Source organism: Falco punctatus (genome assembly GCF_963210335.1).
Source record: "Falco punctatus genome assembly, chromosome: 3".
NCBI lineage: Eukaryota > Metazoa > Chordata > Aves > Falconiformes > Falconidae > Falco > Falco punctatus.
In genome coordinates this window covers 66,449,712-66,477,608 of record NC_137582.1, presented here as the reverse complement: position 1 = coordinate 66,477,608, position 27,897 = coordinate 66,449,712, and the positions used below count along the sequence as shown (strand labels likewise).

The following is a 27,897-nucleotide window of genomic DNA, read 5'->3' as shown; positions in this document are numbered from 1 at the left end:
ACAGGCCGCGACGCGCCCGTTGCCCCGGGGACGCTCACCCAGCGGAGACGGCGGTGTCCCGCTCCCGGGGCGGGCCTCTTCCCGGGCTCCTCGGCGGCGCGGCCCGGCCTGCGCCGGCATCCGGGCTCGGTAGCGAGCAGCCTCCTGGGGCGGCGGAGCGGGACTCACCGAGGGCGACAAGGAGGAGCTGGCGCTGCTGTTGCTCTTGAGGGGCCCGGCCCGGCTCGGCTCCGGCTCCCTCCCTCCCTCGCCGTGCCGCCGCCTCCCTGTTCCTGGCGCCGCCGCCGCTTCCTCCGCCTCCTCTGCCCCCACCCCTCCGTCCGCGGAGGGGCGCACGGGGGCGCCGAACCCGCGATGGCCGCCGCCTGCCGCAGGCACGGCTACGGGTGCGGCACTCGCGCGCAGCCCGGCAGGGGCAGCGGGGCCCGGGACGCCCCAGCTATGTCCCGCCGCCTGCTTGCTTGCCCCCGCCGCCTCTCCGCGGCCCGTCTGACCCGCAGCGCCTGGCCGGGGTGGCCAAGCCCCTTCCCTTCCACCGATCCGGGTGCCTTCCCCTGCGCTCGTCCCCGCTGGGCGGCCGCGGGAGACCCGCGGGGTTCAGCTATTGCTGCGCTGGGAGGGAGGCGGCTGGGCTTTCTAAGCCCCCGCTCCTCCCCCCCGCTCCCACCCCGGCCCGGTCGCTGACTGCTCCCTATGGCTGCAGAAGCTCGTAAATATAGTTCACGGGGCGCTACTCCCCCCTGCTCGGTTCAGCGAGGAGCGCGGCCTGGCCGCTCCCCTCGGCCGCCCCCCGCCGCTCCCCGCCCCGAGCAGGGGTGGCGGGCCCGGCCTGCTCTGCCCCGCCGGGAGGCGCCGGCCATGGGCGCTCCCCGGCTGGGGTGGGAGGCGGTCTGCCCTCCGCGCCCCTCCGCTTCGGCCCCCTCACACCTCCCGGCGTGCAGCCGACGCGCCAGAACAGGCATTATTGCCGTGTGCCGCTGTGCTGGACGGGTCGCCACGAGAACGGTGCCGCTAAACTTGAGCCACATCAGCCGTGCTACCGCAACTCCAGCCGAGCCGGCTGTTCGCTTGCTTGTCTGCCGGTCCCTTTTTAAAAAAATGCAATGCTAAATCAAGAGCAACAAAACGGTTCTTAATTTAGGATGTGAGAGACTGACAGAAGCAACTAGCAGGGGGTGAAGAATTAAAATCTGTGGAGAATACGGGTCTTGAAAGTTGTTGCAAGTCATGCTTGCTGACTGATGTGAAGCCAGTAAAATACCAGCTTAATTTCGGTGTATAACTGATGCAAATCAAGAACCTGATTTGCAAAGATCTGCGTAATTTGCTTACCTATGTAATCGCATGAGAGTCAGTGAGATTATTGGTGTGACTCGTTATGCAGCTGCTTGACTGATTTCAAGGTTAAAAAGAAATCGTTGAAACTCTCAAGATTGTGAGAATATTCATGCACGTTCTGCCTGACTACTTCTACTGATACCAAAGCTATTTGTGGGTTGAGGTCAGCCAACTGTTTAATTGCCAACGTTATTTGAGATCAGAATATGTCCTTGATTGCATTTACATTTTTTATCTCAGGCATTTATTGAGAGTTAAAGGTTTTTCTTGAGTCTCATCCAAGAGTCGTATGCTTTTTTATGTGTCTGACCAACCTCAGCTGATAGCAGGCCAGGTCTGTTTCAGGAGATGATGACTCTAGTGAGAGTTGCAAAAATACCCACCACCACCCCCCGAATTGAAAGCACAGCCTTTTCAGGTACATCTAGAATTCTTTATGTATTTGCTAAGTGGTTTATAACTTTTTGTTTTACAGTTACAATTACATGTTATCAGTGGTATAACAAATGATGCTAGGAATAACTCCAAGTGGATCGTTTCTGAAACGTTATGGATTGTAATTCTTGCTTGTAAAACCAATATTGTCGATACGAAAAATATAAGCAACTTCTAGGTTAGTAGTGGTGTTCAAAAAAAGAAAGAAAATTAAATAACAAAAGACTAACTTTTTGTTCCAGCATAGTAGGCTCCTCCTTTCCCAGATAAACTGTTGGGAGTTTAGCAACCTAATCCAAAAGGGAGTAGGAGAGAGCCACGTAAGCAAGGAAAGCCCTGACTGACTGGGAAAGTTTCAGTTTAATTCTTGTACAGTTCTGTCAGTTCCTCAAGCAAGTGGCTTTTTTTGTGTGTGTTCTTACCTTCTTCTCAGGCCTCCTTTTCATTGGGATACAAACATTTGAATGAGTAATTATTTTCAGGATCCAGCTGGTATTCTTGCTTGACACATGTACATCTATTAACTTTAGTGTCTTCAGCAGCAGCTGTGGACAATAGCAGCCATACGTGAAGAAGCAAACTGGGCTAAATATATTTTTCCACCTTCACGCAGCTTTTACAATAGGCAACTTTTGCAGTAGGCTATATTGCATATGAGACAAAATAAAAAATTGGTCTTAGGAATCTTATTCTGCAGCCTCCCATGCTAGTAAAAAAATTTGGTTCTGGATGATTAAATTTTCCAGCCCATGTGCTGACCAAAGGTTTTCATGCGTTTTAAACTGCCTCCTTGTCACTCTTCGGAATCAAAAGGCTTAGCTTTTTGCAGAAATGGCACTGATAGACAACCTTACTTTTTCTCCCACTTTGTTTTGCTAAATATGGCTTAAATTAGTATTGCTACTCAAAATAGGGACCTGCCTCATTTTCTCTCTGCCTCCTTCCCTCCTCTTGCCCATACATAGCGTTGATTTTTTTCATAGTGGCTCCAGTCCTCATTGGACCTAAGCCAGCTCAGGTAGCTAAATCTCATGACGTTCATTTACCTAACAATACATCATGATATAAAGTAGAATAGGTGCCTTATTTTTCACTCCCATCATTTTGAAACTGTCATCTGTTGCTGTAAGAGTTCACAAGAACAGCATTTTCAGATTGTTAGCATTAAGCAGTTTTTAAGAAGTCAGGGCCTTTCAAGGCAAACACACAAACTGAATTAAGTAGAACCAAACAATACTTTCCAGATGGATTTGTAGCTGATGTAGTTCAACCTGTTACTGGGTAAGTATCGCAGCCTACACAAATAAAAGAGGTCGTTTGTGCATTTCGAGGAGTGTAGAAAGAAAGGGAGAGGAGGACTAACGGGACTGCAGTCTTCTCTATAGGCTGCAGGTGTGCTGTTGTCTTGTCTTAGCCTTAGCATATAGCTTCATGTTTGGGATAGACTTTTTCTCATCCAAATGTGTCAGCAAACAGCCATATCCCAGTAAGAGCAACAGTTTATCGCCACAATTGAACTCACCCAGGTGTGCTGCTGGTGTTGCAACTTGGACGGCAGACAAGGAGGATGTTAGCAGGATCTCTCAGATTAATTTATTGTTGGCTTAAAAACATGTATCGAACAAAATTGGTCAGTTCATACATTCAGACATCTTGTTTGAATGCTCTCTGCATATATCACCTGTTAGAGTTGCCTCACAGTTGCTAGCTTTTGTTCAAAATGGCAAGGACTAGAAATTTGGTTTTAGTAGTACAAAATTCAAATATTTCATATGTGATGCCCTTATATGCATGAGCTTCTAAAATCGGGAGCTCCAGAACCAGTTCAAATTATGTTGACTGAGGTCTGCATGCTGATGTGTTCCCTATTTTGATATGCATAAAAAGATACATTTTTTTCCTCCTTTTTTTATACTCAAAAGTATGATTACAAATTATTCCATAACTTTTGGGTCCAATCTACAAATCTACAAATCTGTAGTTCAGAAAGACAGGTCAGAAACCTAAATTATGAGTGTTCATTGACAACAAAGCTAATGTTATATCCACCATATGCACTTTTTATCTTAATTGCTCCCTACCTGCCTGGCATAGTTTACCTTCCTCTTGTAACTACTCACTTCCTGGCTCTTTGGCCTGAACTGCAGTGGGAGGTTAATGCCTTTGTCTTCTTACTGCTCTTTGCAGGAGAGTAACTGTATGTGATTGTATTTCAAGGACATAAATGCCTTCTTTTCCACTCTGTTAAGTATAATTCAGAAAGGGCATTTGTCATCATTTTATTAAAATTTTAAAATTATTGTAATCCTTTACAGGAACTTGATCCTTTAGATGGTAGATGTTCAAACAGCTTGGAAAATCAGAATTTTAAGGGAAGCAATATACACAAAATCACTGTAGATTGCTGGTCACTTTTGGTAACTGTGGCCTAATTTTCTGATTTTTTAATTCCTGTAGTCCTTTTTTATTATATGTTTTTATTTATTCCGGGTTTTTTTTATTTTTAGATAATACTGCATATTTATATTCCTATATTGCATATTCCAATATTCCATATATATATATGTATTAGAAATCAAACATCACATCATCACATACAGTTATTGGACACTGCAGGTTGATTGTTCCACTTTGTTTCCTCATAGATTCTTGCACATTTTCTGTTAGTAAATTCCATTTCCACTATAGCAGTTAATTTATGTAAATATTTTCCAGGTTGGGGTTTCTTTTCCTTTTTGTTTTGGAGGGACTTCTCTCCACCTAGTTAATAGTAGTGTTAAAAAAAACCACCACCACCAAACCAACAGAAGGTATACAGGAAGTTCTTTCACCCTCCCTTTGTCTCAGATTGGAGTTAAATTTACATTGTTTACTGGCACTGCTGAAATCAGTTTAAGGTAGAAATGGTGTTAAGATCTCATTACGCCTACTAAAGATAAACCGTACATAACACATACATATAAATCATGTGTCACATTTTAATCAGAATAGTCCTATTGCTTCTACTTCATACTGTGGTTATGTTGTGATAGCGGGTATCTTTACCTGTTATGTTTATGTCTATAAAACTTGCATATTTACTTAAAATTTTTCTAATTTACACCTATTTTTGAGTGCCACTCGCACCTGTTTAATTTCATTTCAAGAGGAAAGGTACTTAAAAATGATTGGTGAGCGCTTTTGAAATTAAGATTTTTAAATCCATTACATAGTTTTCTGTTGATGATAGAAGTGTTCATATTTTAGCAAAAGCACAGCTCAATATTTTCTTAGATCAAAATTCTCTAACAATTATATCATGGTAGACAACCGAGTAGAGCAAAATGACATTTCTAATAAGAGTACAAGAAGACTAACCTGTAATCTGCTGAGTAATGGAGAAAGGGAGGAATCATTTTGATTGCTTATGGACCAAAAGCTGAATAAAGTCAGGGTAAATTGGGCCTCACAAATGGATTTCTATTAAAGTCAGGGAAATAATACATCACTTGTCACTGAAGACACATAATAAATCATGGCAATAGTTGCTGTGAGTAACTCTATACAGTTAGGTTAGCCCATGCATCTTATTCATTAATGGTCCATATTGCCTGTTCATTCACTTCTAAACTAACACAGGTCTGCAGTGAGTCATGTAGATTTTGAGATGCAGAAAGATTGGCAAGGTGGAGAACTTATTCCAGCTTAGATCTCATCTGTACAAGCACTGTTGACACAACCAGTCTGAATTTCTTGGCAGAGCGGATTTTAACCTGGAGTAGGACATAGCTAACAAAGACAATATATATATATGAAGTCTGTACTCTCAAAGGCAACAGCAACACCCTGGAGTACATACAGGCTCATTTCATCCATTTCCCCATACTAGTTCATCAAAATAATATCTATAGAAGGCTATGTTCATGTATTTTTCTGTAACAGAAGAGCAGAAATGTCACAGAGACTTCCTTCTTCGACTTGTAAAGTTTCTTCCGTTAAAAGGCAAAAGTATATGTCCAGTAAGAATTTTTATGGTATTGGTGTCAGACCCTTTTAAAAAATATATACATATATTTTTATTTGGAACATTGTATTCTGCACTGTAGCCAAATCAATTCTGTTCGAAATCCTAATAATTCTTTACAGTGCAGCTCATGGGCTTGGCTTTGTAGCCCTTACTTTCAGTACTCACAGCTGGCCCTAAGTAGTATAAATCCTAAAGGAGTATAGAGCTCACCAAGAGGCACTCATTTCGGAGAGCAAGTGTTGAAGACAAACCAAAACAACTCCAGATGTCATGTCACGATATTTAAACAGTCTGAACTTTTGGTTATGGGCTTGCCGTAGATCTGAAGGATCAAATGAGATTTGTGTGATTAGACTGAGGTTGTGGCAATGGCATGTGTTGCTCAGTGTCCCTGTTTCCTGGTTTTCCTGCCTGGGGTGTGAAACTGCTCCAGAAAATGTTGCACTTGAACTGTTTTTTCAGGGTAGAGTTCTTGACAACAGTGTGCCCCAAACTTTTCAAATATAAAACTGGTCATTTAAAAATAAACAATTCTATTTGTCAGAAGTTTATTGTTCTTAAGCAGGGCTGCTTAAAAGGAAAAGCAGCAGTAGTTTATTTTGTCATCTTTAAGGGGCAATAGAGGATGGAATAAAACAGTGAAAAGGAGTCAGAAAATTACTTTTTATTTTTTCACTTGGAAAAATGTTTTTGAAAACTCAAGAGGTAACATTATTTTTGCATTGTTTCTTCAGCCAGCTCCTGTTAGAGTTACACAAGAACTAAGCACACAGCTGTAGCTCGAATTTTATTTAAAATCTACAAGTTGGTTAGACATCAAGAATCATACCTAGTTCATTAGACCACATAAAAGAGAGCAAAGTAAAGTGTAGATATCAGGTCAGAGTGTTCACTACAAAGGATTATATTAAGTTTAAAATTTTCTAAAACCAGTAGTAGCAGGTAGAAATGAATGTTATTGTACTTTCTGTGTAATGACTAGGCTAACTGTTCCTCTTGACTATAAGTGTTGCAGCTGTTTCCTTAGTTATGAAAAAGAAGGTCAAATGAGTTCTTTTCAGTCGTCTTCTTAAGAATATGCTTTTAAAAACATGCATAAAAAATAGTCAGTTCATGAGAAGAAGCATATTAAAAACAAAAACCCCTGCCTCCTAAAGTGGATGTATGGTTACAGGAAGTCAGCAGATTTCACAATGCCAGCTGAGCAGTTCTTGTCTGGTCTTGATCGTCTTTTTCTTCTAGTTCATGGAAAAGAGCCACATTTACTTCAACAGTATAAGGCTGTGTGTGTAATGCCACAAGCAATTTCTCTTGATTTCTGAACTCCTGTTGCCTTCAGCTAGATCCAGGGCTGCTCCAGTATTCCCATTTCTCAGAGGTTTATCATTACGCAATATACTTTCAGCTAGATTACTCCAATATTCTTGTTTCTCAAGAGTTTATCATTAAAGGGTATACCTGCAACTGCTAGTTTTAATTGAATATAGTTTGTAAATAATTTTAACCATATTTATTATACTTATAAAGCTCAAGTTAAAAAAACAAACAAACAAACCACAAAAACCCCAACTTTGGGCTATATCAGTCAAGCAATCAGTTCACAGCCTTCTGGAATAAAATTTCCTGTTGTTAAAGAAACAGTATTTAAATCTAGGTGGCTCACAGAGGTACATATGGAACTTTTCACATTTAGGTCACAAGTTCAAATATGGTATTTGTTACCTGCAAATTGAAACTATCAATAACTGACATCTGTTACATAGCCAATATAAAATGAGCTGCATTCTAAAGTGGATCGTGCAGAAGACATGACCGTAGAACTTGTTTCTAACTGTACTGTAAACATACACCTTTAAATATGTTTCTTCTCCAAAATGAAAAGTCTTGTTTCTCAAAAAGAAGTTAACAGTACCAATTTTTACAATTTTGCAAAACACTGCTTTATTACTGTTGTCCGAACAGGTAATAAAATATTGACATTAAAAGCTCTGTTGTACCTGAAACCTACTTTCTTCTTGAAGTTGGAGCTTTCAACTACAGTTCTTTACATATGTGCAGTAGAGGTGAAGTAGGCTGGCAAGGCAGGGTGGAAAAGCTCCTGTTGCCCACACTACGTGTTTTCAGTAGACCTTGGTCACAAGTCAGATGACTGTAAGATGCTGAAATGGCATTGCATTCATTAGGAAATAGACTACTGTGCCTCTGCATATAATTTTCAAAAACATCCTGAGAACATTTATGAAGACTTCTATACAAGTGTAGAGCCACACTGAAATATAGCCTACATTTAAATGTGAGGAGGCTTTATGATAAGTTCATTAAATTTGAGTTGTTCTTTAGTAATAAGTTTGTCAAATTCATCACAAAAGGTGCCTTGAACATTTAAAAAATGTCATATAAGAAGACAAGATAATGCTTCACAGCTTCAGAAGTAAAAAGAGATGAGAAATCTTCAGATTATGATTGGGTTTGTAAGTTGTTTTCAGTATGCAAAACAGCCAGAAAATATTCTGTCAGCTTCTCTGTCTGCTACTTGATGGCCCAAGACAGAGTTGTAGTAGTAAGTGAATGATCTTTTGTATATCCTTCTTCTTCCACAAAAGCTTTGCAGATCCCCTAAACATTTATCTGCTTTTTATTTATGAAGCAGTAAATTTTGTCACTGTGATTGTAGCATAGCAAAGCTCTTTTTAATGATTTTACTCTGCTCTGGATAAAAGTGACCGAAGGCATCTTTTGGAAGAAAAATAAAGCAAAGCCTCAATAACTAAAACCTGGACATGCTGAAGATCATATCACAGCTCTCACTCATTTCATCCCTGAAAAAGAGCAGTGCTGAATATGCACTGTGTTGTTCCAAACCTGGAAATTCTTACTGATTTAAATAATATTGCAGCATTTTCTTCCCACTGTAAATGCAGTGGATTTGAATGTGCTCAATACACCACTAAAATCTGCACTGATAAAGATCACACTGAGAATGATATAATCTTAAATCTCAGTACTGAGGGCTTTCAGCTGAAACTGATAAATAAAGCTATTCTTTTAGAAAAAGAAGGTTGATATGTTTGCAAAACATGCTCGCATAGTGACTACACCAACCACAGTCTCTTTTGTGGGTAAAAATCAGTCTTTAGTTGGATATGGAATTTTGCTCCAGAAAAGAACAATCTTCCTTTGATGGAAGCAATGTCATTCTACTAAGTCGCATGCATTCAGGGCATATTTTCAAAGACGTGAAGGGCACTTATATACATCAGTTAGGTGCCTCATGGATCTTCTTCCCTTTGAAGAAATATCCTCCCTTGCTCTGTTAGGATTCTCTTAATGCAGAATTTCTTTCCTTTTATGACTCATCTCTATCCTGTCTTTGCTGTAAATAAAACATTCCCTTGGTTTTATAAATATGTTGATAGGCAGCAGGGAAAACATTAATCACTGTAAAGCTGAAGGATACTTAACAAAAGTGAAGAACATGAATTGAGGAATGCTGATTTAAATAGTATTCAACAGCTACAAAAAATGCTGTGCAATCTCACTATGATCACACCAGAAAGGCTGTTTTATCATATATGAAAAATAGTAAAATCTGTTTGTCTAATCTGAAACAAAAAGATAGTAAAACAAAGTTGTTCAAAACCATATTATATAACACTAATATTAAGTAATTATAGGACATATTCACAGATATAGAACACCCCTTTTTTCACGACAATAGCCATGTTTGATAAAAAGAAGAAAATGCTTAAAAAGTTGTAATTAAGTGTGTAACTAGTGGGAGCAATTTTTGTATCTAGATAACTAAAAGTAGATGCTTAAGCATCAATCAGCATTTAAGTGTATGTTAAATGGTGGGAAGTTTGAAAGTAATCTTTTATCCCGTGTAAATACTTAGCAAAATTGCCATTCACTTCAGGAGGACTGTGGTTTCCTCACTCTTGCTTAAATAGTAACTAGAATGTCAGTATTATATATACTACTAAATAGTAAAGCCTACCTGTAACAATCTAAAGACAAAATTAATGGGACTTCATTTTACAATCTTCCTGCTTCAGATTCAGAGGAAGACAAACTATTCTTTTTTTAATTAAAAGCATCAGAATTAGCTAAATGGAACATCAGAATTAGCTAAATGGAATATCAAAAGCAAATTAATGTAAACAGAAGTGGCTATTTTTTGTTGTGTTAGAAGAAGCAATTGCTCTTGTAAAAATGTTCGGTTTAACTAATGCTCTAAATATTTTTGAGAAATTTCTTACTATTATTGATACTACATCAAATCATTGCTGGCTGTTTCTCATTCTTACTTGTATTGGCATCAATAAATAGTGATTGCTGTACAGTTCAGCTCCTTTGTCCAGAACATTCAGGTTCAACATTAAGTGAAAAACTGTCCTTAAATATATAATTTCAATGAGATTTCATCAACTCATTACCACATTTTTTTAGGTGTATTGATTCTTAATCAAAGATTTATTTAATAAGTGCCAGCTTATTACATTAATACTATTTCACTTAGCAGACAAACTTTAGACTCACAAAAAGTTTGCTTAGTTTTATGCTTAGTTGGTTTGATGACTTATTTTCATGGGTTGATCATCTAGTTGGAACTATATGTTCTTTAAGGTCCCTTCCAACCCAAACCAATCTCTGATTCTCTATGATTCTATGATGAGACCCATCTGTCATAAACTTATGATGTTTGGCAATTAACTATATTTCTCTCTTTTAAGTCTTTGTTACCAAAAATCAAGCTAGTCATTTTCTAGACTTTTTTCCAGTCTTCCTGAACACCAAGAGAAACTTTGTGGCTGATTATAGTTAACGTGTATGTGGGAGGAGTGCGTGTGTGGTGGGAGGAAACTTTTTCGACTTCAGTTAGCGATGAAGGCAGCATTTTAGGATTATCTGTTTAAGTAAAACCAAACACAAATTTTTGTTTTATTTGGCGAAGATGCTACTGTAATTATGCCTGTATGGTCTCTGAGACAGAGTGTGTGGCTCCTCCTTGAGCCTGTGCATATCAGGCTGGGAGGAAAGCACCCTTCAGGACATGGGGTTAATTTAACTTTCTGCCCAATCTGTACTCTGTGTATGCAAAACCAACACCATAAACAGCACTGTGATTTTGAAACCAGTTACAACGCTGTGTGTGATTTGATGTGTCATATTACATTTAAACTGGTCAAATCTGCAAACATCTCTTCATTCTCCACTCCCAGAAAATTGTCCCTGATGTTTCCCTTGAACTGCACCTGGAGATTGTGCTGCTGCTGCAGGGGAGAATCCACTCAATCCCTTAAATCACAGGGTCTGCCAGGGAAGGAGGTAAGTTAGTTTTCTGACAGATCAACAAGGTGATCCAACTCACAACGATGTGTGATTGCTAGATCTATACAAGCTCTGGTGTAAAATGGGAAGAGCAGGATCTCCCTTTTATCAGCAGCTCATAGTCACACCAGATGAGGTGTACAGCTGGTCTACTATTTATGCAGCTGCACAGGGAACAGGTTGAGGAAATAATCTAGGTGACAAAATAAAAATAAAATGAAGAAACACTTTATTGTTTGCATTAGTCCTGTCCCCTGCAGGTCACTTTGTCAGCCTGGTTCCCAGTGCAGCTGTACTGCTCACAGTGTAGGACGTGACATGGGGCACACATGAGAAGAGGCAGCTGCACCTTAAAACATTCTTATGTGTATTACATGTAGTCCCACCCCTACAACAGTAAGAACTGGGGGTCTAGGACTTCCCAGCCTGCTAGCCACATCCTCTTGTCACCTTCACTTGCACTTTGCAGCAATGGAAAGACCAGCTTCTCATTAATTTGCCCTTCTTCATCTTTAACACGGGCTGCAATTTATCCCAATTTTGTGGGCAAATATCTGTCTTTGCTGCCTGTCTTCTCCTGTTCAATTATTGGGCTTGTCCTTCTCTGCCTGTCCCAGAAGGCCATATTCCAGTGAATTCCAGCAGGGCAAAGATGGGCTAAGTCATGACATAATAGACAGAGGTTTGCTGCTGTTACAGATGCTGCTGAGAAGAGGGAGAGGGAGCAGCACCTGCTGCTTGGGACAACGTAATTCAGGTCATAAGCCACGATCTGCACCATATCTTTTAGGAACACCATCGTGAGATTTTTTTGATAGCAAAGCCAAAGCTGGTCAAACATCTTAAAATGGGTTTTCAATAGTAAAGGTATTTTTTTTAAGAATTAATTTTAAACATTTGTTACAAAAGAATAAATAAATGTTGACACTTTTTAATTACTTTCTAAATAATTTCATAAATCACTTAATAAAGTATCAATTTATATAATGGAAAAAAACATGCACTTGTCCCACAAGTCTATGAAATGGGATTTCCTCTACAAAAAGCACACCCACAAACAGATAGGAAAATATACTTTTAAGGAAGAACACTGATGGAAACTGAACAACTTAATTTTCTCTATATTTTCCATAAAGTGGAATGATATTTTTGACCAATCCAGAAATTCTTCTAGAAATTTCTGGAGAATTACATTGTTACGGTATGGGCAGAATAAATGAGTTACAGGTGTTTCACATCTGCGTGGGGTGACTCAAAGTAGTGACTTCATCAGTTCTGAGCATTTTCTTCCTCATACCTGTACTCTGTCATTCCTGGCATGAAGTCGATTCCCAGAACCTCAAACTGACATTAAGATCTCACTTTCTTGGGCCTTGAGTGCATGAAATTCATTATTGCAGATATTACAATATGAACAGGTAAAACAACCAAAGGATGAGTGGAAGGCATTACGCTTTGACGAAGGTTCAACAGCACTTCAGCAGCAGCTGACAGCTTTTCAGAGGATTTTTTTCAGCTGACTACTGCTGTTTTCCTTCCTGAATTTATCTTCTCTACCAGTTAAAAGCTCTAAAGCATTTATAAGAAAAATCCTATAAAGGATTCTAGAAGGAACCTTATTCATAAACACCAAAATAACTTGTAACTACTCACTCTACACCAGGGTAGGACTCTTCTGGGAATGCTCAATGACATGAGATTTTCCAGTCTGCTTGTGGAGGCATGCTAAATGGCTGATCTTTGATGAAAATTGATCCATTTTGGTGAAATTACACTAACTAATACTAGCAGAGATTCTGTTTCTAGCCTATTATTTACTGATCGGTCACTGGTGCAATAGAAAGTGGATGTAAGCCTTGCCATGAAAACTTTTAGGTTACTTGCACATAAGATGACTATGGTGACTTTATTTTTCTGTAGTGATTTATACTGCTTTACCTATCACTACCTTGTAAGTAACTAGATTACACCATACCATATTGTGACTATTTATAAGCAGATAGTTCTCAACAGCTCTCTAAGGATGCCCTTCATATCAAAGTTTAATTTGTATATGATAATTTACTGTTACGTTTCTAAGCAAGAATGCCCTAAGCAAATAGGCAGCGCATCTGAAAAGGGTTGTTTTTCTCTAAGAATGAAATTTAATAGAACATTACTTGCACTTTAGCATTCATCTAATAATCAAAACATATTTCATTCTTGTTATTTTTAGATATCATTAATTCACAGGGGAAACTTAGACGTTTTCCCAGTCTGTGACTCTCTTATGCAGATTCAAAAGACAAAAGCTGAATTGTCTGCTTCTAAGGAAAAACTGCTGGAGGCACTTCTTTTATTTTTCTAATGAACACCAGATGAAACAGCCATAGAACAACCATTTACTTACATGCAGTGGTCTACTAGGTCTACATGGGCCACTTCCTTCAACATGACACTAAAAGTACTACATTGGTCAGCCTATTCACCACACAAGACTTTTCTTCTATTTTTTTTTCTTTTTTTTGCAATGCAATAATGTCTATATTACTTTGACCTGAATTTTTAACGATAGTGCTCTGTGTAAGGGTGGATTATACTCTTATGTATAGTTTACCAGACTTAAACACATCAAAGAGCAATAATATTTCATAGTTTTAAATGTTACAGTCAGCCTTGCTCATTTCCTTATTTCAAAGTTCAGATTTACTGTTCAATAATACCTCAATTTTTATTGTTCCCAGTGCTAGAAGTTTCTTATTTGCCTGGTCAAGGATGATTTGGAGAGCATGTTGGAAGAGGAATGAGTGTTTTTATAGTCTTTCCTGTATTAAACATCTATGGTTGGATGTGGGTTTGGTGATCAGGTACACTGATTTACAGACTTGCTTTCCAGTCTAGCATTTTCCTCTATATCAGATCTGTACCATGCAGTATATATTTTCCTGCGTCTGCTGGCATAACAGCACTAGCCATGTTATGAAATATGTCATACCTTGGCCTTCAACGTTTTGCTGCAAAACCAAGGGAAATAGTAGCTGTATGGTAGGGTACTGCTAAATGTTTTTTTATCCTTTTACATATCTATGCAAGTGCATACAATCAGTTTAATACAGTGCTAAAAAGAACAGCATTTTTTTGCAATCAGAATACAGGTACAGACATATATATGTATTTCAAGATATATTAATTTCTTTGTACATTTTCTTATTTTTGCATCACTGATTTTCTTACAGAAGAAAATTTGATCTGCTTGTTTTAGTAAGTGTAACTTTGTTTTATAATGAAGAGTAACTTACAGAAAACTGATAGCAGGTAAAATGGTTCCCTGTACTAAACCTTACTTGAGAAATAAGAATACACAGTCCAGGAAAGACAGACTGAACAAAAGCAAAAGTATAGAAAATTACTTGCAATTTTCCAGTTTCTCTCTGGAAGTTTCAGAACAACTAACCACGATCAGCTTGACATTACCAAGCTTGCTACTAGAGATATATAGCTTTTATTCAATGAAGAATCACTTGTAGAAAACTTCCATCAAAAGCCAATGAAGTGAGGCAATGATTTATTTAGGTGCATCCCAGTATAAGGAAGTGACTTCCAAAGGTAAGAGAGGTGTTCTGAAAAAATATTGTCCCTGCTTGAAAAAAAAGATGCGTTCTATTGAACACAACATATTAAAGTGAAATGAATAACATATATATATGAAAGTGATTGTGAAAATGTTCATTTCAAAGAAATCATAGGTCACTGGTAGGATCTAATGTCTTCAAGAGCTTTTTCTTATGAAAAGCTTAATAATTAAAACTGTATTTTTTTCCACTTAACTATAAATTGAGTTAAATACTCAGCTTCTGGTAAATAAAAATATTGAGAGCTACCTAACAACGTGAAATAAGAAACGGTGCTTGCGTTGTTAGAAGAGCATTGGCAGGAAAAACATTATGTGAAGAGTTATTTTAATTCTTGCTTCTCCCTGCTTACGCCTATTCTAAGATTGTAACTAATGGTGTGACATCTGTCAACCATACTACCTCAGGCTGTGACCTTGTCAGTTCTTGTAAAACTGTGGGAGAAGTTTAACGGTGTAACCATCAGGTTTAGATATTTTTTTTAACTGTCTAGAAGCACAAAATCAAATATAGAGATAATAAAGATATTTTTGATTTCTAAATAGCTAAATCTGCTTTCCTCATGACAGAGTCTTTCAAGAGTTACAGATAGGTCTTATGCAGGCAAAGAAACTAAGTGGTCAGGGGATTTTGGTGGGGAGCAGGTCTTAAAGCTTACAAAAATCTACTTTATGTTCCAAATTAATTTATATTATCCATTTTGAAGAAATGCATAGCAAAAGAATGCTGACTATGCTAAATCGTGAAGTATGTTATTGCAAAATTTTGTAGCCAGGAAACTTCTTGCAAAACTGTGCATTTCTGCTATCTCCTAGTCTGCATCCAAAAAGTATGCTTATTTCATTACTAAAGTGTTAATATTGAGAATTGTGTGTTGTCACCTGACCAGGTTCAAGATCATGTTTGTAGTTCTAATCATAAATATTCTCTCTTCCAATTGCTGTCAAGATAGTAATAGAAATAAGAGAAAACAACATCCTCAGCCTGCTTTCTGGCAGAGGTCACTTTCTGTTAGATGACACTATGCTATAGAGCGAGTTGCTTTGTTCAGTCTCTGGGGAGTTTGTCACAGTATTTTGTCATTGCATGGTAATGATCACCACAGCGCTGAGTTTTGCATTTCAGAGATTATAATTTTGCACTGACTGTGAGGAGTGGCATCTGGAGAAAGCACATCAGTGTAAAAAGGAGAGTCAGGAGGGACATTAGAAATAGCATTAGGCATGAGTAAGAAATAGGCAGTATCATAGAATGGAAAAGAGTCTTGGCTGAGTTGGTAATCTCCAGTTACCCAGAGACCGTTTGCATTCTTTTCTCATCAGCAGGCCATTTTGTAGCTTTTTTTTTCTTAACAAAAAACTTCTCATGGCTTCTTCAAATTGCCAGAGAAGATTGTTCTACTGAAGAAACATTGTCTGGCCACAAAGTTCTTTATTAAAGAACTTAATAAATTCCTTTGGATATCTAAAGGCTTTTATTAGATTTAAGAAATGGCAGAAATGTTTGCTGTTCTTCCATATTAAAAAAAAAAAAAAAAAAAAAAAGCAGCATGAATTGTAAAGTACTTCCGGTTCCCATATCACCTAATATATAGAATAGGTGATGCTGAGCTTGTGATACGAAACTACATGTCATCATTCTGATAAATCCCAGTTGTGAGTTAGCAGCTATCGCATTTTATGCTACCCTATTTTGTAAAAGCATAGTGGTTTGGAGGGTATTTAACAAGTATCTGCGATAGTTTGATGTTTGGCCACCAGGTCAGGCTGAGTGCTACCAGAAAGCAGAAACTTCAGACACACATGGGTTCTCCTCTGTTATTACAAAATACTTGAAAAAGTACTTTTCAGCATTAGAATATTAGCTTTCAAAAGCTTTCTTAATTTCTTGTTTGCCACACTGATGAAGTGCCTAAGACATAAACTGAGGATACAGCTTTGGAAGATTCCCAAAAGAGGAGCCATCAGCCAGACAGCAGAAATCCTGTACTTCTGAACAGTTTCCTTCAGTATTGGAAATACAAGACCAGGCTTTTTTCTTTTTAAAATTGTTTTAAATAATGATCTTATTTATCTATGTTTGTCCTTTATCAAAGATACTCTCTGAATGCTTAATGCTTCTACTCACATCATCACCCATTTTATTGAAAATTACTACCACAAGTTGATACTTTCAGTGCCCTTTAGCTGTGCTTTTTTTTATATAAGTTGGGTGAGAATAAACACTGAAACAAATGTAGCACTTCTCTTGTTTCTTAGCATCACATATACATGGAAGATAGGTCTGAACAGAATTTGCATTTCCCCCCATTCGGAAAGCCCAGTTACATCCAAGTCTACTTTTGACAATAACAATAATATTTGGAAGCTAGTAGAAAGTTCTCTGCATTTTTTTGGTATCTAAGATCCCATTTAAATTCTTCATGCTACTTTAGCTGGTATATTATGACTGGTTTAAGAAGCTCTAAACATTATGAAAGATGCAAGTTACGGAAATAATGTTCATATTTTGGAAACATACACAATTTTCAAGTAATGTTGAAGAAAATCAGAAATATGCGTATCTAGGAATTGCAGATTTCCTCAGAAGACATGTATCTTAGCACAGAAGTTACCTTATCTCAAGAAATCCTAAGCCATTCCTGGATCTATGGGAGCTGATTGTACAAGATCTGCAGGAGAACTCCAGCACTGTGGCACTCACAAAAGAAACCTATAATGGTGAAGTAATATCCAGCACTCCTGCAAGAAATAATTCTTAAATGCAAGTTCATCAAATGAGTAACAGTGGACACAACCTTCTTGACTGCCTGTGGTGGACTGATCTTGGCTGGCTGCTAGGTGCCCACCCAGCTACTTTCTCACTCCCTCTTCTGAACAGGACAGAAGGAGAAAATACGATAGATAAGCTTGTGGGCTGAAATAAAGACAGAAAGATTTCTCACCAGTTACTGTTATGGGCAAAACAGACTTAACTTGGGCATGATTAATTCCATTTATTGCCTGTTAAGAATAGAGTAGAATGGTGAGAAACAAAGACAAAACTAAAACCATCTTCCCCTACCCCTTCCCCCTTCTTCCCAGGCTCAATTTCACTCCTTCACTCCTGACTTCTCTGTGACCTACCCTGCTGCTAGAGGGGAGGTTGGTCCATAACAGCTCCTCTGCCACTCCTTGTTCCTCATGCTCTTTCCCTGCTCCAGCATGGAGGTCCCTCCCATGGGATACAGTCCCTCAGGAACTGCTCCAGCATGGGTCCTCTCCACAGAGTACAATCCTTCAGGAACAGACTGCTCCAGCATGAGCCCTTCCATGGGCTGTAATTCCTGCCAGGAACCTGCTCCTGTGTGGGCTCTCCATGGGCTGCAGCTTCTTTCGGGCATGTCCACCTGCTGCAGCACGGGGCCCTCCAGGGGCTACAGAGGGACAGCCCGTCTCACCATGGTTGTCTTCTTGGACTGCGGGGAATCTGTTTTCCAGCACCTGGAGCATCTCCTCACCCTCCTTCTTCGCTGGCCTGGGTATCTGCAGGGCTGTTTCTCTCCCATTTTCTCTCTCCTCTTTCTCACTGTTACTGTGCAGGATTTTTATCCTTTTCTTACACACGCTTTCCCAGAGGTGCCACTGTCTCGGCTGCTCAGCTGTGCGCTGCGGTGGGTCTGCTGGAGCCGGCTGGAACCAGCTGTGTCTGGCTGGGGGCAGCCCCTTGGTCTGTTCTCACAGAGGCCGCCCCATAGCCCTCCCGCTGCCACAGCCTGGCCACCCGCACCCAGCACCGGCCTCAGCCCCGCCAGCTGAAACCAGGTGTCAGCTGGGGCCTGGTGCACCAAGGAACCAACCGGTGGAGGTGGCGTGTTGTCGTGGTTTAACCCTGGCCGGCAACCAGGCCCCACGCAGCCGCCTGCTCACTCCCCCTCACTCAGAGGGATGGGGAGCAGAATTGGAAAGGAATGTAGAACTCAAGGGTTGAGATAAGAACAATTTAATAATTTAAACAGAATGAAGAGCTAAGAACAACAATAATAACAATAATAATAACAAAATGGAAAGCTGGGGAAAAAGGGTAAAGCAAAAGCCGCACACGCAAACAAAGCACAAGGAATTCATTCACCACTTCCCACTGGCAGACAGGTGTTCGGCCATCTGAGGGAAAGCCAGGCTCCATCACTTGTAACGGTTACTGGGGAAGACAAACGCCATAATGCCAAATGTCCCCACCTTCCTTCTTCTTCCCCCAGTTTATATACTCAGCATGATGTCATATGGTATGGAATACCTCTTTGGCCACTTTGCGTCACCTGTCCTGGCTGTGTCCTCTCCCAGTTTCCTATGGCCCTCCAGCCCTCTGGCTGGCAGGGCCCAAGGAACTGAAAAGTCCTTGACTCAGTAGAAACATCACCCAGCAACAGCTAGAAACATCAGTGTCCTATCAACATTGTTCTCACATCACAGCCAAAACACAGCATAGTACCAGCTACTAAGAAGAAAATTAACTCTATCCCAGCTGAAATCAGGACACGTGTGCTGAAAGGCACACAGGTGAACAGTTCAGCAGTACGGCTAAAACCTGAGCACCACAGCCATCCTAATGTCAGCTCTACAGATCTCAAACAAGTAACAAAGCCACAATGAGTCCTCATTTGGGGCACAACTGTCTAAATAGTTGTGAGTAGACACTGAGACAACCTTAAGCATCTCCAGCCTCAGGTGAATACAAGGGGAAGGACGTGCAGGTGTTCAATGTGAGAAATTCAGACCCAGGGAAAGCAAGGATTATCACCCAGATGTGTGCCTCTCATTTGAAGGTACTCATAAAAATGTTGCCTTGGATGAGGTACAGAAAAGTGACAGAAAAGAGGTTCTAGCTGCAATATCCCCACCTGCCATGTTGCCTGCACGCGCTTTTCACGTGACAGGAAAGCAGCCCAGAGGCCCATTCAGCCTGACCCAGAGCCTGAGCCAGCCTTTGCCTCTAACTAGTTTATTTTCCACTTCTTTTCCATTCTGCATGTATAAAATAACTCATATCCCTCAACCTGCCTCTCAGCACAGTTGTACAACTTAATCAGAAATGGCAGCAAATTCATCCCGTGTGTCATGGCCCTCATGATTAAGCACATGCTGAAGTATCTGCTGGGAACCTTAGCCTGTGGTCCAGGTATCATTTCCATTATTAAACAATGATTTATTTAATGTCAGTATAAAATAGCCTGCTAATAGGCAAAATTTGCCCAGTCATATTCAGCGCATTACACTGAGGCAGGAATTCCCTATTGCTGTCCTCCATAAAATCAAAGTAAATGTAAAAGCTTCTTGGAAAAAGCAACCTTCATATCAAGGGATCTAAATGCTGGACAGACTTGACAAGTTTTCTTTTCCTCTCTGCTTGTCAATCTATATTTCCTGTAGAAAATAGACTAAGGAAAGGAATGTCCACATAACCTAACATATATACTACAAAAAGCTAAAACAAAGACCATGGGAAAATCTCTGTACAAAATAAAGTCTAGTCTATCCATATGAAACAGACACATCTGAATTCATTATATGAAATCCAAAATCTAATCTGTTTAATAATACAGATTATAAGATAAATGGTACTCTATTTCACTTACAAAAAAAAAAAAAGACTAAATCAAACATGTTAAAATTTAAATATGCCATTTTATAAACCTTGATATACAAACTCCATTTTCTTATAAGCAGTGATTCCTACCTAACAATCAGAACAATAGCTTGTATGATGTTTAGCAGTCTTGCAATTTTAATAACTTTAAAAAATAATTGAAACAAATTTCACCTATTTCAAGGTACATGAAAGGCAACGTAACAAAATGAAGCTTATTTCATACATACAAAATCAAGAACTATAACTTCAGTGTGCTTTGCCAACAAGTTTACAAATAGTTGGAAATCTCAATTTTTATTAGATTTGTCCTGAATATTAAGTGACTGTCAGTCAATTTTGGTGTTAACTAGCTTAAAATTAGCTTTGTAACAGTTTTTAAATTTGTCTTTTCCTCAGTATTGATACAGTTTTATAATTATAGGTTTTTTCACTGACCATAATGTCCTCTGATATCCAAATCCACAATTCTATAAACTGCAACTAGTTGGCTATGATTTGAGTTTCAGTGTTCCAGTTAATCTCAATTCAGACTAAAAAATATTTTCACAAAGCCTATCTGTAGAAACTATACAATCCTATGCAGCTGGGCTGTTAATGCATGTTACTTCTTTAAGAGGGCAACCTTACCTTTACTCCAATAACGAAATTATACTAATACAAGTATACTCATCCAGTGAAACAGCACTTAATAATATTCCTTGAAGAAAACAAACAAAACAATGCCTTTTGTAATATTTTAATTTTATCTTGGATAAATGACATTTCACATTCTCGACGACTTTCAGCTTCTGGAAAAATAATTGGAATTTCCTGTAACAATTTGGTCTTTTTTTTTTTTTTTTTTTTTTAACTCAGCTGAGACAGAGCTTCGAAGTTAGAGCAGATCTTGGTTGCAATTTGCACCAATGTAACCAAGTTTTGAGAAAATGGCTTACAGAATAAACAAAGAAATAAAGAATCAAGTGTTCTCCATGTAACAGCGGTTTAACAATAGTTTCACTTTATGTGTAGAGCTTTTGTTTCTGGATCTGGGAACAGCATATGGGCAATTCCTCTTACCCTCAAAGGTCAGATTCCATTATATCTGCCCTCCACATTACAAATTAGCAAACAAAGCCATTTGTGAGCTTTCACTGCTTCTCATTGTTATTCATGCAAATATGCTGCAATGTGCCATTTAGGACAGTCATTGTTGTAACCCAACTACATGACAATGTATGCAAATAACCAACAGACTGAGATACAAAGAAAGAAACAAGAAGTTAGCATTGATTTTCCCCATTTGTCCACATCTGTTGGCATTAATAGCAGGAATATCTAAAAATAAATGAGCCAGTCCTTGGTGGAGGAATGTGGGTCTTGCACCCAAGAAACAATGGAGAGGAGCTTAAGAGAAAAAGGAAGAAAAGGTGTGAATCCAGTTTGTCAAAGGGTTCAGAGCTGTTAAAACCCCAGTGGAGGGTGTGGGTGTGTGTAAATAAAGAAAAGAAAGAAAGAAAGTTTACATTGAGAAGCAGGCTTATTTCAACCTGCAAGTGTTCCTGGATGTTTCTTTATGTTTTATTTTATCACAAGGCATATTTAAAAGATATTAAATTACTTTTTAATTAAAAGATATAATGACTAAATTAACAGCATTGATTGATTTCAGTGTAGCATACCCTGTATTTTTGGTTCAGGCAGTTGCTGTCAAATGTCAGTATCCTCAGAAGGGGTATGTGTTATCCCCTGAAGATGACCAAAGGATCAAAGCTATATTAAACTGGGGGAAGCAAGACTCTAGTCACTTTGGAGTTGAACTAAAATAGCAAAATATTTAGGCATGACAGTTTAGATCCACTTAAATGCAAAATCGGTAGCAGGGGAAATTCAGACTACATTAACTCTCTTTTTGATGATAACCAAGTGGACGGTACTGGATAGTGTAAAGAACAATCCTGTAACAGCCAAGAGATGGGCTGTTTGATCTTATAAATTTGTTTTGTATATAATTTACATAATTTTTTGTGACTCAGCAGCTGGTTATAAAATACATTTGCATTATATAAAACTTAATGAACTCTGAGCCAAACGTCTTTGTAGCATTTGTTCCCTTAAGTTTGACTTTCAATTATGGGCATTTCCATGTAAAAAAAAAATAAAAATAAAAATATCTATTTTATGTTGTTAATCATAAAGGAAAAACTTCCAAAAATGTATGGTGCATTGATGTATGTATGTGGGACATGCAACACTTTGGCATAACAAATGAGTTACATAACCTGTAAGGTAACGAATGAAGAAAACTTTCTCTGTATTCCTGGCTCTTCCTGTTCCCACGTTTTATTGTATTTTCGCTATATGTGTGTGGGAATCTTGATGTGTAATATATAGTTAAGGACAGATAACAAGTCTCCAGTGAAAGGCATACAACCAGTTTTCTTACTACCACTATTTCTAGGTCCCCTTTTCTTTGGCTTGAAAAGTTTAATTTGAAAATCACCAGAAACATCTTCCTGTGTCAGTTATATACTGTAGTTAAATATAGTCAGGATTTTCTATTTAGGACCTTCACATATGTTTAGGATTTCCAGCAGAGATTTTACAAGCCATGAAATCACATGGAATGCAATAGTGTATTAGTTTCTATTTAAAAAAAAAATAAGAAAAAGGAACCACAAGTACTGGGATGTTAGATTATTTTTTTAATTATATACAACCAATAATATAAGGTAGTATATAATTCTGAGTATAATTAACCATATATTTATCTCATTTTCCTGTTTCTTAGGTTTAATGGCCAGGCTAGGCCAGCCTTTCCAGTGTTTCAACTCATAGTCCCATTGATTTGCATAGGAAGAAATCCCTCCACACACTTATAAACCTACCTCAGTGCTTAAGAAAAATATAAATCTGTAAAAGTGCTGTATTTTTTGCCTTCATTACACATCTCTGCCCCAGCCAAGAGTCAGACCTTCTTTGAAAATTTGTCCCACTCCTCTTCATGCAAATCAAGTAGCAATTTAGGCCTAGACGTTTTCTGTTTCAGTCATGATTAGAAAGCTCATAATTCCTTAAGAGAGTATTTTATTTTTGCTTCCATTGTCATAAAGTTCTAGCCAAACTAGAAGTTATAGTCCATAAAGATCATATATCTGGCAATTCAGAGTACCTTACTGTATCTTTCCGTATTTTGCAAGCCTTGTTTCCATGCCATTGGCCAGGAATAAGCACTAAAGTGCACTTCAGCATCCTGAAATGCTGCACTGTTTGTTGCTGCTGTTCTGATACACTGCTGAGCTGCATTATCTCTAATATCAATACTTTTTATTTCCAAAACTAGTCATATCCGGGCACTCTAAAAGTGTTTACTTCAACTGGGCCAATATCTCTTTTTGAAGTTATGAACAATTTTCTCAAACAAGGAAGTTCTATTAATATAAGTTTACAGGCAAGAAGCCCATGTCTACGTTCTTCTCTGACTCATCTGTTATCAAAAGAATGAGTGTTGTCTTTAGAAAATTCTATTTTACAACTGCAGCCTGAAACTTCAGAACTGTTTAGAATCTTTCAAAGTAAAAAATTTGCAATGTTAACATCTCAGATTAAACAGAGTAACAGACAAAGAAAAACACTATCTTTATTTCTGTCACGGAAAGATACAAAGACAGGATTTATCACACCTGATCAACATCTGAGTTAACATCCTATCTAAACCTGGTAATCTATTTAAAACTTTGCCTAGTGTGGGATGCTTCTTCTAAAGAGGAAGTCTCGCTACTCCCTCAGATATCAAGATAATTGTGTAATGCTGTTGAGAGCTTAGGAGATGCAACTGCTTCCTAAATTGTCCAGATACTAAGCTGAGCCCCTAGGCTTCCTGAACACACAGGACTCTGCCTGAGACCATAGCCAGCACGTGGTGACCCGTGCCTCAGTGTCCCCTCCTGTACTTCCTCCCTGTCAAATACATGTCTGTCAGCAGCTGTATTTGACTCTTCTCAACCAACTTAAAGCAATGGGAACGATGAAAATAATTCCTTAAAAAAGTGAAAACTAGATACAGGAGGTTTAATGAAAAGCCAGACTTAAGACTGGACGATAAGTGAAGGGTTGTTACTAAAAAGCGCCGGTGATGGTATGTGTGTGCACCCTCATGCCTACATGTTTTACTAAAATCCTTCACACTTGAGGACAGGGTCTTTTCTAGAAAAGTACATTTTTAATGCTGCTGGATGAGATAGCTTGCTGTCCTAACTATGAAAACTGTCACATAAATAAGAAATAACTTGTGATGAAATATTTAAGTAACAGAATCTTCTTGGATTTCTAGTGGCATTCCTGCACAGAGCACTCGTGCCTTCACAGATTATGAAGTCAGTGGAATTTCTTTAGTAGTGAATTACTGCTCCTTTTCTCAGAAGGAATTGTAAATGTAACTGTGTATTTTGTTGTAACTTATAATTTTATCTTAGAAGCAGCAGAATAGCTGGGGTTATCTCAGTGTCACCCTATTAAGCTCTGCTTTTTGAAGCTGGTAATTGTCAAACAATTTCAGCATGAATGTTTGCCATGTAAAGCCTCAGATCTGGAAACCATCTTAAAAAATTAGTTGTAAAATATTGCTTAAATAATCTCTAACTTGACCTGAATAAAATATAAAACAAATATTCTGGGACTGAGTAGTGTTGAGGCTTGTTAAGGGACATTTTTCTCCCTCTGTTCTGAGTCCTAGTATTTTGATATTAGCATTTGACTTTTTTTTTTTTTCTGAATGGCCAGCAAATGTTTACGATGAAACCTAAGTTCTTAAGAATAAAGAACTAGGGTCTTTTTGAAAAGTAACAAATATATAGACACCTTAGGCTGGTCATTTGTCAATAATTTAAAATAACTAATTTACTTGACTACATTCTAACTTAGTAAAAATCACCCATGACTTAACTGGACCGAGGTTTCAACTTCTGTGTGCAATTTGTAATGGTGTCAGTGAGCTTGCTTTTTTACGTACTACAACTTGTAAATCACACTGATTAATCCTGAATTTCTTTAGAGAAGGTAAAGCTTGTAGAAACTGATGTATTAAGAAAATGAATAAAAATGAGTATGTAGAGAAATCACATGGGGGAAGAAGGTTTGAGACAAACAACATGCTACCCACTGATAAATATATAAAGAGTGTTTAGAATCAAAAGGGTATAAATAGTCTGTTGTCCATCAGGAATAAAAATGCAAGCATGCAAAATAGAATAAAATAAACCAAGATTAATTTTTAGTCAAAGATATATAAAGTAAAAAAAAAGAAGTTCAGAATAATTAACAAGTCAAAAGTAAGAAATCATTAGAAACAGTCAGAATAGACTAAATAAAGCCTTCATAAATATGAGGCAGGACATTCTTCCCTTCAGTGCAAAAATGAGCTGGAAGACTTTCTAGACTTCCTTTCATTTGTAATTTCTAGATGTGGATGTTGCAAAACTGCCTAGCAACACAGAGTGTCCAGTTTCCTTATTGTTAACAGGAATGGGATATCTAGCGCTCTTAGCTCCTCATGAAAAATCTGAGCCCTAATCCATCATTTTGTGGTTAAAAAGATATTTTGTAAAAAATGTACAGCCTTTGAGGAGCTAAAGGATAGTTCTGTCCTCTCTTTTGTTAGTGTTACAGGCCTTGCACTGCTTCCTTTGCTACTTTTGTCTTAAGACAGTTACTAAACCAGTGAAGTCATTCACTTCATTAAATTCTCCCTTAATATTCCTCAAAGGGACATGCAGGAAATCAGTTTTCCTTCTGACTGCCTACAGACTGTGAGTAAATTCTAGTCTGCTCTTTACCAGGTGTCCCAGGCTTTGCTAGTTGGATTAGTGATGGCTGGCTGTAGAAAGAAAAGCAGGAATCCAGCAAGCTCCTGACTATTCAACAAGTACTTTGAAATACTATCTTGAAAGGTTGCAGGATGAATTAATGATAATTACTGGCTTAATATATGAGATCTGGAAAAATCATAAGGAGGGGTAATGAGCAGCTTCTTTTTTTTATTTTTTTCCCCCTCCCCACTGAAGACACTCAGTTGTGATAATATACCTTATGGCCAAACACAAGCTGGTGAAGATTCCTCTGCTTCCAAGTATCTTCCGGTGTCACTGCTAAATCATGCTTCTGTCTATAGCATCTCAGAGACTTTCCTGTTTTCCCAGGTTGTGTTTCTGCTGCATTTCAGCCTCCAGGGCAAAGAAAAGGGGTCTCGTCTGCATCACCAGTCCTTTGTACAGTGGCTCAAGTTGCCCGGGGAGGGGGGTACCCTACATGTCTCCATTTTTAGAACATTTCCTTTAGAAACAGAACTGAGAAGAAGGTTAAAAAGTTTTAATTAAACCCTTTTTCATTAGTTATCATGCACTGTAAACACTGTGTTAAGTAGCTGGTGCCTATAAACACACAGTGATGAGGTGGTGGCTGGTCTTCAGACAGAAATATGCTATAGCTGAAGTAGAGCAGGATCATGTCATTTTAGAGTGTACAGCCTATTGAGCAGTAATTTGAGGCTAGATTGCAGTTTTGACCTCATGTTAGCAGTGAGGAAGCTGAGCTGTACACTAATAACAGCTCCCAGCAATGCTTGCTGTTGTGCTGGGAGAGCACACACAGCAGCTGCTGCTGCCCTGGCGGAGAGCTGTGCACACCCATTCTTATACCAGTTCAGCTCTGCTGGCATCTGTGTACAAACAGCATCTTTGCTTGAACAGTGTCAAGACTACCACCTACCACTAATCAGGTTTCTGTTATCACTTATGACAGGTCCTGATGAAATATATGAAGTTCTGAATAGAGCAAAATAAGGAAACAGAAGAATATGCTATTCTTTATCTTCATTCCTATACATACACTTATGGAGAAATGCTAGCCAACAGCTTGTTATTTCACTGAGAGATGTCTGTGTAGCCATACAGCTTTCAGACAGTTAAATGGGTGGCTTGGAGCTAAAAGAGGAATCTGGGGAGGCACAATCTGGGACCAAACCTCTTGAAGTATGACCAGCTAAATGCTGTTTAATCCACGCATACCGAGGTGACGGGAACCCACAATCAACCTTCTGCTAAGTATGAGCCAGTAATAGGCTCCTGACTGGAGAGAATGAGAAGATGGAGATCTAACAAAGTGATTAGTGGCTCATACTGGACAAATGATAATCTAGCACTAGTACCAGAGAATCTACACGCTGCTTTCTGAAAGGGTCACACAGCTCAAACGGATTCTTAATGAAATCAGTTATTTTCTAATTGTAGAGCTAATTAAATTGTAGAGAGATCTGCTGGTGCTGAAAACAGTGTTCATGTTCTTCAGGTACAGCCTTCTTATTAAAAGAGCTGTTGAACTACTTCAGGCTTGCTGGATCTCTGCTGTAGCTGCCTAATCCAGGTTTCTTTCAGTATCTGTGGAGAATATTTGCTTAGTGCAAACTGAGAGATATTTTCAAGGAATATTTCAAGGAAATTTCAAGGAGAGAAGTTTTCAATATAATAGATAACAATACATATATTTAATATTATATATAAAATAAATAAGTAT

The 27,897-nt window shown here is 38.6% G+C and overlaps 1 protein-coding gene across 3 annotated transcripts in view; it reads right to left on the bottom strand.

The window, feature by feature from the left end:
- Positions 1–27,897, bottom strand: part of SOCS6 (suppressor of cytokine signaling 6) — a 64,061-nt gene extending 36,164 nt beyond the window's left edge. For 2 of the 3 annotated variants that reach the window (XR_013927177.1, XM_080381151.1), the window contains exon 1: positions 39–27,897. The gene's annotated coding sequence lies outside the window, so the exon portion shown is untranslated. The remainder of the gene's footprint in view (positions 1–38) is intronic. The other variant, XM_080381152.1, reaches the window with a different exon arrangement.